Source organism: Pinus tabuliformis, chromosome 3_1 (assembly GCF_031772625.1).
Source record: "Pinus tabuliformis cultivar Carrire ecotype Pingquan chromosome 3_1, CPIR1, whole genome shotgun sequence".
In the NCBI taxonomy this organism is placed as follows: domain Eukaryota; kingdom Viridiplantae; phylum Streptophyta; class Pinopsida; order Pinales; family Pinaceae; genus Pinus; species Pinus tabuliformis.
The window spans coordinates 770,549,842-770,558,782 of record NC_142301.1 but is presented as its reverse complement, the minus strand read 5'-3'; the positions used below and the strand labels follow the sequence as shown (position 1 = coordinate 770,558,782).

Sequence of the window (8,941 nt, the reverse complement as noted above, 5' to 3'; positions counted from 1 at the left end):
GAATTTAAAGTTGATTAAATTTAACTCCAATCTAAATTCAAATAATTAAATAATATTTGTACTTTTACTCTTGTATTGATATTTATTAAAACCCAATCACTGGTAATCTGATTTTATGTAACATTGTTTCCTTACTCAAAATATTTCGAGGGCCTCAGTGAATGCAACATTGTATCTATGATGTCTGAAGTGCTAACTCTCTTAAATTTATGCTAATAAAGCGTATTCATGTTTACACCATTCATCAATGAAAAAAGTTGAATTTGTGTATCAATTTTTTCACCGCTCGATCATTTAAAAAGTTGAATTTATATTTACTTTTTGTTTTGAAATTAAAGAATAACCATTCAAAACGTGATCATTAAGATCCCTGAATACATGGTGAAATTCGCTGGGAAATTTGTTTGTCTTGTAACAATGTCAATTGATGACTCCACTGTCACCAAGGGGTTGCTTTATGAAATCTCTCAAGCATGGGTAGGAAATGAGTCCACGCATCTACTTCACGTTTCTGCTTTTGCTGGGTAATACCAGTGACTTACTGATATTACAGTACCATCTCACACCAAAGATTGATAATGTATGTGTGCATTGATTCCTCATACAATCTACGACATGGCTTTAACTATGTGTGCGCACCAGGTTGACAAAATAATTTTCTAAACAGTGGGTTAAATGAATTAGAAATTAGATTGATTTAATTGCTACTACTATAACTTTCTAGGTGTTTATATATGTCATTTTTGCAGGAAGAGAATCAAAGAGATTCGAACCTCAAACGTTTTCTCATAAATGTTCACTTCATTTTCACAGCTATTACTAATTGAACTACCTCTTTCCAACTAAAATTATGATTTCGTATTAACCAAATTTAAAAAGAAAAAAAAAAATTAAATATCTGTAAAAAAAAACAAAATATAATATTTTTATTGGTTATCATCTCAGACTATTTTTCCCAAAAATAGAGTACATATGTAATTTAGTTGGATTCCCTACAGTATAAAGTGACCGTTACAGTGAATCAAATCTAATTTTATTGGAACAACTAGGGCTTTTTCATAATATATTCTTAACAACAGCTCTTTTTGCATTATTTGGACTAAAACAAAATGCAGGGCCCAAGATTTCATCAAAACCAACTAAATAAATATAGTATCATACTAGGAGAATTTATACAAACAACATTTCCCTGTAATAAGACCAACCGACTTTAACCTTTCCCAAAATACGTTGTCTGCGATTTTCTCCATAACTCACCTCCTAGTGTGGAGGTAAATTGAAAATCGCAGTGTGCTTCTTTCAAACTTCGTTGCTACTCACTTATTTCCTAGCATGGATGTTGATCCTTCAACCCTAGTTTTAGTTCCACTCACATGAGGCCACTTGCCACTTAAGGAGATGGGTATCTTAGCTCACAATGAGAATCAAGTCCTAGATCTAGCAAGCTTTAGATTGATCACAACTACAACATGATTGTTGAAGAAAGACAAAAATATTTTTCCTGAGAACTAGAAAAACCAATCACAATGACGATTAAATGAAATATAGTGTCAAACACCATGAACAACCATATAGCCATTGCTTTGAAAAGATCATCTTTCTTAGCTTCCATTGAAAGAAACATCAAACACTTATGGATAGGATCAAGGAACTAGAGAGGACCCTTGGCAATGTACAACAAGAAAATTAGAGGCGTCATAAAAATAATCAAGATTTGTTAACGTCAATTTACAAAAATGATGATTCCCAAGCAGCAAAATTAAAAGAAAACATATTATTAGTAGATTTGATGAAGAAACTATACAAGGAACTAGTCACACTTCAAGAGGCAGCTTCCATGCTTATGGACATTCAAAATTCCCTAAAAAAAGGTGTGTTACTAAAAAAAAACCCCAATAGTTGTGGACATAATGTATGGGTGGAACACGAAACATCTAAATGCACCAGTAAAATTACCAAGAAGAGATTAGATGGGTAAAGAATGAGATAAGGAAAGAGTAAAATTAACCATCCAAGCCCAAGAGAAGCTAGGGAAGGATGTAACTAAAACTCTAAATATTTATCAACAACTTAATAACATGATGGATGTTTTGATCAAATCCCACAAAATAGTTCCCATTGGAGCACGTGGAGAAATAAGACCAGAATAATATATTGATTGGGACACATAAGAAATGATAACAAACACGCGATTTCCATCACTCAAAAGGGACACGAATCTTACCAAGGAGGCTATCAAACAACATGTGGTGGAACCAACAAAGGTGCTCTCCACATTTATTCCACTTAGAATTGTCTAGAATGAAAATAATAGTGCCTAGTTCTTTCAAGTGTGAGATCACATATGAAAGGCTGGTATCAAACACATTCTTATCCATAACTCGTAATTAAAAGGAATGGTATTCTTACCTAACACAAGAATTAGAAGTCCAAGCCCGATCCTCAACGACCCTTGAATTAATCACATAAAGGATGTTTACTTTATTAGTTTAATTTTACATGTAATTATGTAAAGAAAATAGAATTAGAAATAAAGTGAAATAGAAAATAGACATGAGGTTAGATGAAATTTCATGGAAGGTGAAAGGTCACCCCATTTTGTATAAATATACCCTCTATGGTAGAGAAAGGGACTTTTGGCTTTTGTGACTCTTGGAGCACTTGAAAGGGAAAGTTTTTAAACTTCTTTGAGGATCAAGTTCTAGTTTTTCATTCCCACTATTGGGTTTCATGGAGATATTGTATGATTGTGTATGGAATATTTCAGCGATAATATTTAGAAGTCTCGAGGGCCATGACAAGAATTTCTTTCACATGTTATTGAACATTGTAAGACTACTCTTGATGGGTGTTTGATGGTATGCGATTTTTGTTCACTTGTTGAAGGCTAATGAACTATTTTGATAACGCAGACTTAAATTTTTGGAATTGTTTATTGATATTATATGCTTACATGCTAGTTATTAATTACAAACTACTTTACAGTTAATAGCTAGAACACTTTGATTGTAATGTATCTTAATCAAAGTTTCTATCATTATTTTTCTGAGGTGCATGTTTATTTTATAAATATGCTGCAATGTTCTTTGCATCATTCAATTAAAATGCTTCCACAAAATTATTCTTACTTGTATCTCATCAGTAATTTTATTAGAATTTCCCTTTCCTTGTTTAATTCATCCAAAATCTAATCTTGACCAAATACGAGATGGTAGTTTGGCCAGCATTTTTGAATGAGAATCTCATCCCAAATGGTGTGAGGTCTAATTGGGATCTCATACTTGAGAGATACCATTAGGCTATAACAATGTAATTTCGCACCGTAAATGGGGTGGAAATGCTTTTGAGATAAGTATCCCCCCTTTCCTTGACCTGCATCCAACGTTTAATGTGGACCTCCTTCAACCATACTTTACACCATTGTTGGACACATATAAAATTGCAAAGCAAATGACACTAATAGAGCTCAACCCAAATTTCATTGAAAAGACAACAATTGATCAAATCGTTGACACATGGATTCCAATAGAGGATCCAACTGGTTGGGTTGTCAAACCAAGCCAGATCTTGCACCAACGAAAGTGGGTCATTGGGGGCTAATTTTAGCATAATTTTCCCCATGTAATGGAGGGACTCAACACAATGGAGACAATTGCTTCTTAAGGGGGGAGGATTGATCCTAGTGGATATCGGTGGCCACCCACCTAATCCACTGGCTCACAACATAGTTTTGTATTTTGGCATTTTTTCTATAGCTTTTTGTGTCTTGAACTTTTGGAGTCATTTTGAGACCCTAAATGATGCTTTTTGGTTAAACATGCACTCGGTGGTGTGCTTAATGTAGTGAACAATTGAACTTCCTAGTCAGGCCCTTTGAAGCAGCTACCCAGCACCCCAATTATCGATCATATGTCAAACTTACAAACTCAGAAAGTTGACGTTCCAACTTACCTTATCGGGCCCCACAAGTATTTTGGTGCTTCATCGATTAGGGTTATGGTTTTTGGATGTTTACGGGTTTTTTCATTGCCTATTTATGTAAAAGGACCTTGAATCCTCATTGTAAGATAATTTGGGAAGGCACATAACTATCACATATATTCTCAGAGATAAGCTACCACCATTAAATCTAGTTTGTTTTCATTATGTATTTATATAGTTTCAACACTTTCCATTTATTAATAAAAGCCAAGTTTCATTATATCTCTATATTTTTATTACAAATCTATATTTTATTGTATTCCCTTGATAAATCTGAATCAATAATAGGTTGTTAATTTATAATAATATTTGGGACTCTTGATTTGGGTATGATCCATATAAGCCCTTGGTTGATTTATATCCGCGGGACCAATAACATAGAGCTTTATTATAGACTTATCAAAGGCTCAACCCAACAAAATCTATTTTGGCATTTCACAAGGAAAATCATTTATGCTAGGGCATAGGTGCACGCATCTTGATCACTCAATATTGTTCCAATACTTTCAACATTGGAACCTTTCATGAAATCATTGACTATGATGTCACTCAAATTGATTACGCACAACTAATTTTCGACTACCCCTACCTGAAAGCTCATAAATCCTAATATCATGCTCATTTGAATTGATACACTCATTTTGATGGGAGTTGCTATCAACTCAGTTCTTGTATGGTTCCCTAACTCTTTGTAGTGTCCACATTCCCCTAGTCAACAAGGTAGCTTCCAACATTTCTCATAGCATCTACATCGTTCATCCCATGGAAGAGGATAACATCAATGTGAACTTTCATATCAAACCAACAACCTCTTCTAGAGGAATATGTCAATATCTTTGTAGAACCAATGGGTTTTCCCCTATGGTTATTTATTCAACATATGATCAACATTGTGCCCAAATCATCTTCTATGATTACATGAAAGAGTTTCCTAAGAGGCCTCAACTATTATTGTAATTTTGAATTTATTTCATACTTCTCTAAGATAGCTTAGTCATCGTACCACTTTTTCAATTTAAAAACACTTGTATGGATAAAAACAACAAATACTATTTTTCATCACTTTAAACTAATATTGTTCACCAAACTAACATTCCAGACGTCATATTAGCGACAACCCTTTGAAATTGAGAGTGACACATCCCAACATAGCATCACATCAACTATGTTGAACTAAGGCAACTACCTTGTTTCATGCAATTTAGAATGTCTCTTTAATGTCAAATTGAATTATGGTACTTGTGATATAAAATTTTACTCCTTAGTGCAAGCCCTCAAACATTGACTGTGATATTTGTTTGGATAGAAAACAATGTTACATGCACATTACCACTTCCTAATTTGTATTAATTCCCAATTTAAAATCCAATAATAAAATCATCTAAATAATTTTGATTTTAATTTTAAATTTTGGATTAAAAGTTGATGAAAATTTAGCTCCAATCTAAATTAGAATAATTAAAGAATATTTGTATTTTTAAGCTTTGGTTGAGAGTTATTAAAACCCAATATATTTTAATTCCAATAATTAAAGAATATTTGTATTTTTAAGATTGGATTGAGAGTAATTACAACCCAATAAATAGTAATTTGATTTTATGTAGCATTGTTTCCTTAGTGGAAATTTTTCAAGGGCGTTAATGAATGCAACAATTTATCTATAATGTTTGAACTCCTAACCCTCATAAATTAAATGAATAAATAATATCAACACTTTTTAAATGTGACATTGAAAAATTTGAAAAAAAAAAAACTAAAAAAATCATAACTGTTTATATGTGGATTGCAAATTTATTACAAAAATTTTTATTTAGTTATTAATATTGCAAATTTATTACATCAATTTTTAGTTAGTTATTAATTAATATTAGTAAAGCATATTTACGACTTCGGTGGCCACGATTCGATCCAGACGCACTCCTTTAATGGGATATTACAAATAACCCACGTGTAAATTCACCAATATTTCACAGGAAGTTAGGGTTTCATCTAGAAATTAGTTGTCATTGTAAATAGCCTTATAATGCAAAAATCAAATGAAGAAAATAAAAAACAGGTTATACTATAACTGTGTCAAAATTAAGAATTAATTCTTCCTGGAATTGAAAGTTTAAATAAACAAATAAGGCTTCCCAATTGACGACTTCGGCGGCCGTGGGTTCGACCCAGACACACTCCTTTAACGAATAAGCACAGGTTCCCAATTGATAGGCTCCCAATTGAGGACTTCATTGAATCCAACACACTGTAGTAAACATTTTATTCATTCAAACCATACAGTGCACTTAAACTATGAAGGTGAAGTTGCAAACATGTATTGAGTTGCAATTTGATTAATGAGCAGCCTAGTTCCAATCCAAAAGAAAATCAAGAAACCACATAAAAAGAAAAACAAAGAGACCACATATAAACAAAAATAAGGAAAATATTATATGCAAAGTTCTGGGTACCTTTCTATATTTTTGTTCTGAATAAACATTTTATCCAAATACAATCAAGTAGACAATACATTTCAATCTTGATGAATTTTTTGTACTTTATAAGCTAGGTGAAATTACATCTGTCTGTGTATCTCTATCTGTACTTGGTTGTTACTCTCGCCAACATGAAAAATATAAAGATTTGATTGTTCTGAATTAAGTTTGCATGCAAAATTTGTTCCTCATCTTCCGTTAAAACAGTGGTACCAACAGAACCAAAGTGCTTTGCTGTTTTTCGAAGCAAGCCTTCAATTGTCCGAGGAACCCACATGACAAGGCCATCTCTTCTACTCTCTATGGGAGTCTGTGGGTGAAAAGGAAACACTCTACATATTTTGGGCTCATATATCTCTCTTCCTGAATTTTTAAAAGAAGAGCCATTTTCTTGATGGTTAACTCTCAAGGTTAATTCAGCTTCTTCTTTTCCAAAAAAGAGACCGAACTCGGATTCTAGCAGTTTACTTCTCAAATCGGTATCCTTTCCCTCAATAAGATTAGTGAGGATTTGCATTCCATCCTTGAAATAAATTTGTGTGATGTTTACAAAAGTCTGTTTAGCTAGTGTAAGCAGTTTGCAGTGATGATGGACACGAACATTATATTTCTCAACTATGTTACGCAACACAGCCATCTCACCTAATATACTATAGGGCTCAATTTATGCAGTTGTCTCCTCATACCCATCCTCTCCAACAATTACGGTTTCCACAGACCCACGAGAAACAATGTACAGCTGATCTACTACACTTCCTCATTCAATTACCACCTCTTCTTTCATTCTCGTCGCAATCCCGCTTAAAAATTCTTGGTTGCAATTATTGAAGAGAGTAACGTTTGCAATTTCTGAAGTACATAAAGACTCTACAATTTTAGCCCTAATAAAAACGGGAATATCATCTAACACTTTGGGTTCATAATAGCTACTCTCGTAGCCGAACCTGACAAGACCTTTGATTTCAGCCTTTATATGCTTCGCCAGTTTATGTCTTTTCATATATTTAATCAGATTAGTCATTTTATCACTAAATATTTCTCTCCTAGATCCCTTAACGATGTGCGTAGTCAAGTTATCGATCACATAGGCCCCAACAATCATACTAAAAGAGTATATATCATTACAAATATCATTTTCCTGCGATTCACTGCATGCATATCTCCATATCCTACGGCGGACATGGTAGTTATTGTAAAATACAGAGAGGTTACATATAATTTTGATAGGCTTATCTCCCTAAAATGAGTATAATGGTAATCTCCCAAACTTAAACTTCCAACCAATGTAGACCCTTCATTTTCCTCTAGAATAGTTGTGGCTAGATAATAAAAGATGCAAGCAGTGATATGTGTGCAATACAGCTGCACAAAGATAAGTTTCAAAATCCTTGTGAACAGATAGTTTATACGGATATTTTTTTCTATTTTCTTGAAAAATTCCATCAATTTGTGTGCTCGATACAACCGAATCCACAACAGATACCTCACCTCTCTTTTCTGTCTGATTTTTTGTAAATAATATCCCATGGCAAGCAACAAAGAACATCCGGAACTAAACTCGTTTTTACATAACAAACAATAATTTTCTGGCAATCATACACCATCTTGTAAGTATCTAAATCTATGTAGGAAAGAAAGCACTAAAAAGTGATGTCTATCAAGAAAGCTGTTTGTGCCAATATGTCCAGCTCCGACAGATGCTTGGGCAGGCCACTGAAAAAACTGAATTGCAAGGGAGTAAAACAACAAGAATAAAACGCTGAAACCAGAATAACCCACGACCAACATCTATGCACTGAACCATCCCGTTTTATTAAACATCTGTTCGTAGAGCTATTACAAAAACTCAGTATGCTTTCGTGACTTCGGCCTCTGCTCTCCTGACGTCGGTAGGCGCGAGTTCGATCCAGACCCACTCCTCTAACAACAGAGCACAACCTCCCAATTGACGACCTCATTGAGATTTTGGATAACAACACTGTGGGGTGAATAGGTCAAAAATGATATCAATTTAACTAGACCTGTGTGGTGTTTCATCCAATATTGGCAAAAACTGATAAGTGACCAACTACCATCACGCCTTCACTCCCCGTACCCGCCATACGCTTTACATTAATAGACTGCTTACAGCACATTGATTCTATAACTGATTCTATTAGCTACCACGATAATCTTTTCGGGCCAGGCTGAATGAAACTGGCCAACCTTACTGCTCTTTTCGCCACATCGGCACGAAACCACCATCCACTCCTCACAATCAGTGGCAAGGACAAAGATCTCTATCCCACATCTCTGTTCCTCTAACTGCCTCAGTGGACCAGTGTAGTTGAGTTGTTGGGCTTGTATCTGGGCAACCCTTGTCTCGATTGTAGGTTATCAGAACCTGCTTACATGGTTGTTCTGGCCGAACTCTCTATTTCCGTTTGCTTAACGAACATTGATGGAGATATGCATTAATTATTAAAAAAAATATGCGAACCAGATGA

The 8,941-nt window shown here is 34.2% G+C and overlaps 1 pseudogene; it reads right to left on the bottom strand.

Annotated features, from left to right (window-relative positions):
* Nucleotides 1–6,555: 6,555 nt before the first annotated feature.
* On the bottom strand, nt 6,556–8,413 carry LOC149189652 (potassium channel KOR1 pseudogene; annotated as a pseudogene).
* Between the last annotated feature and the right edge of the window lie 528 nt (nt 8,414–8,941).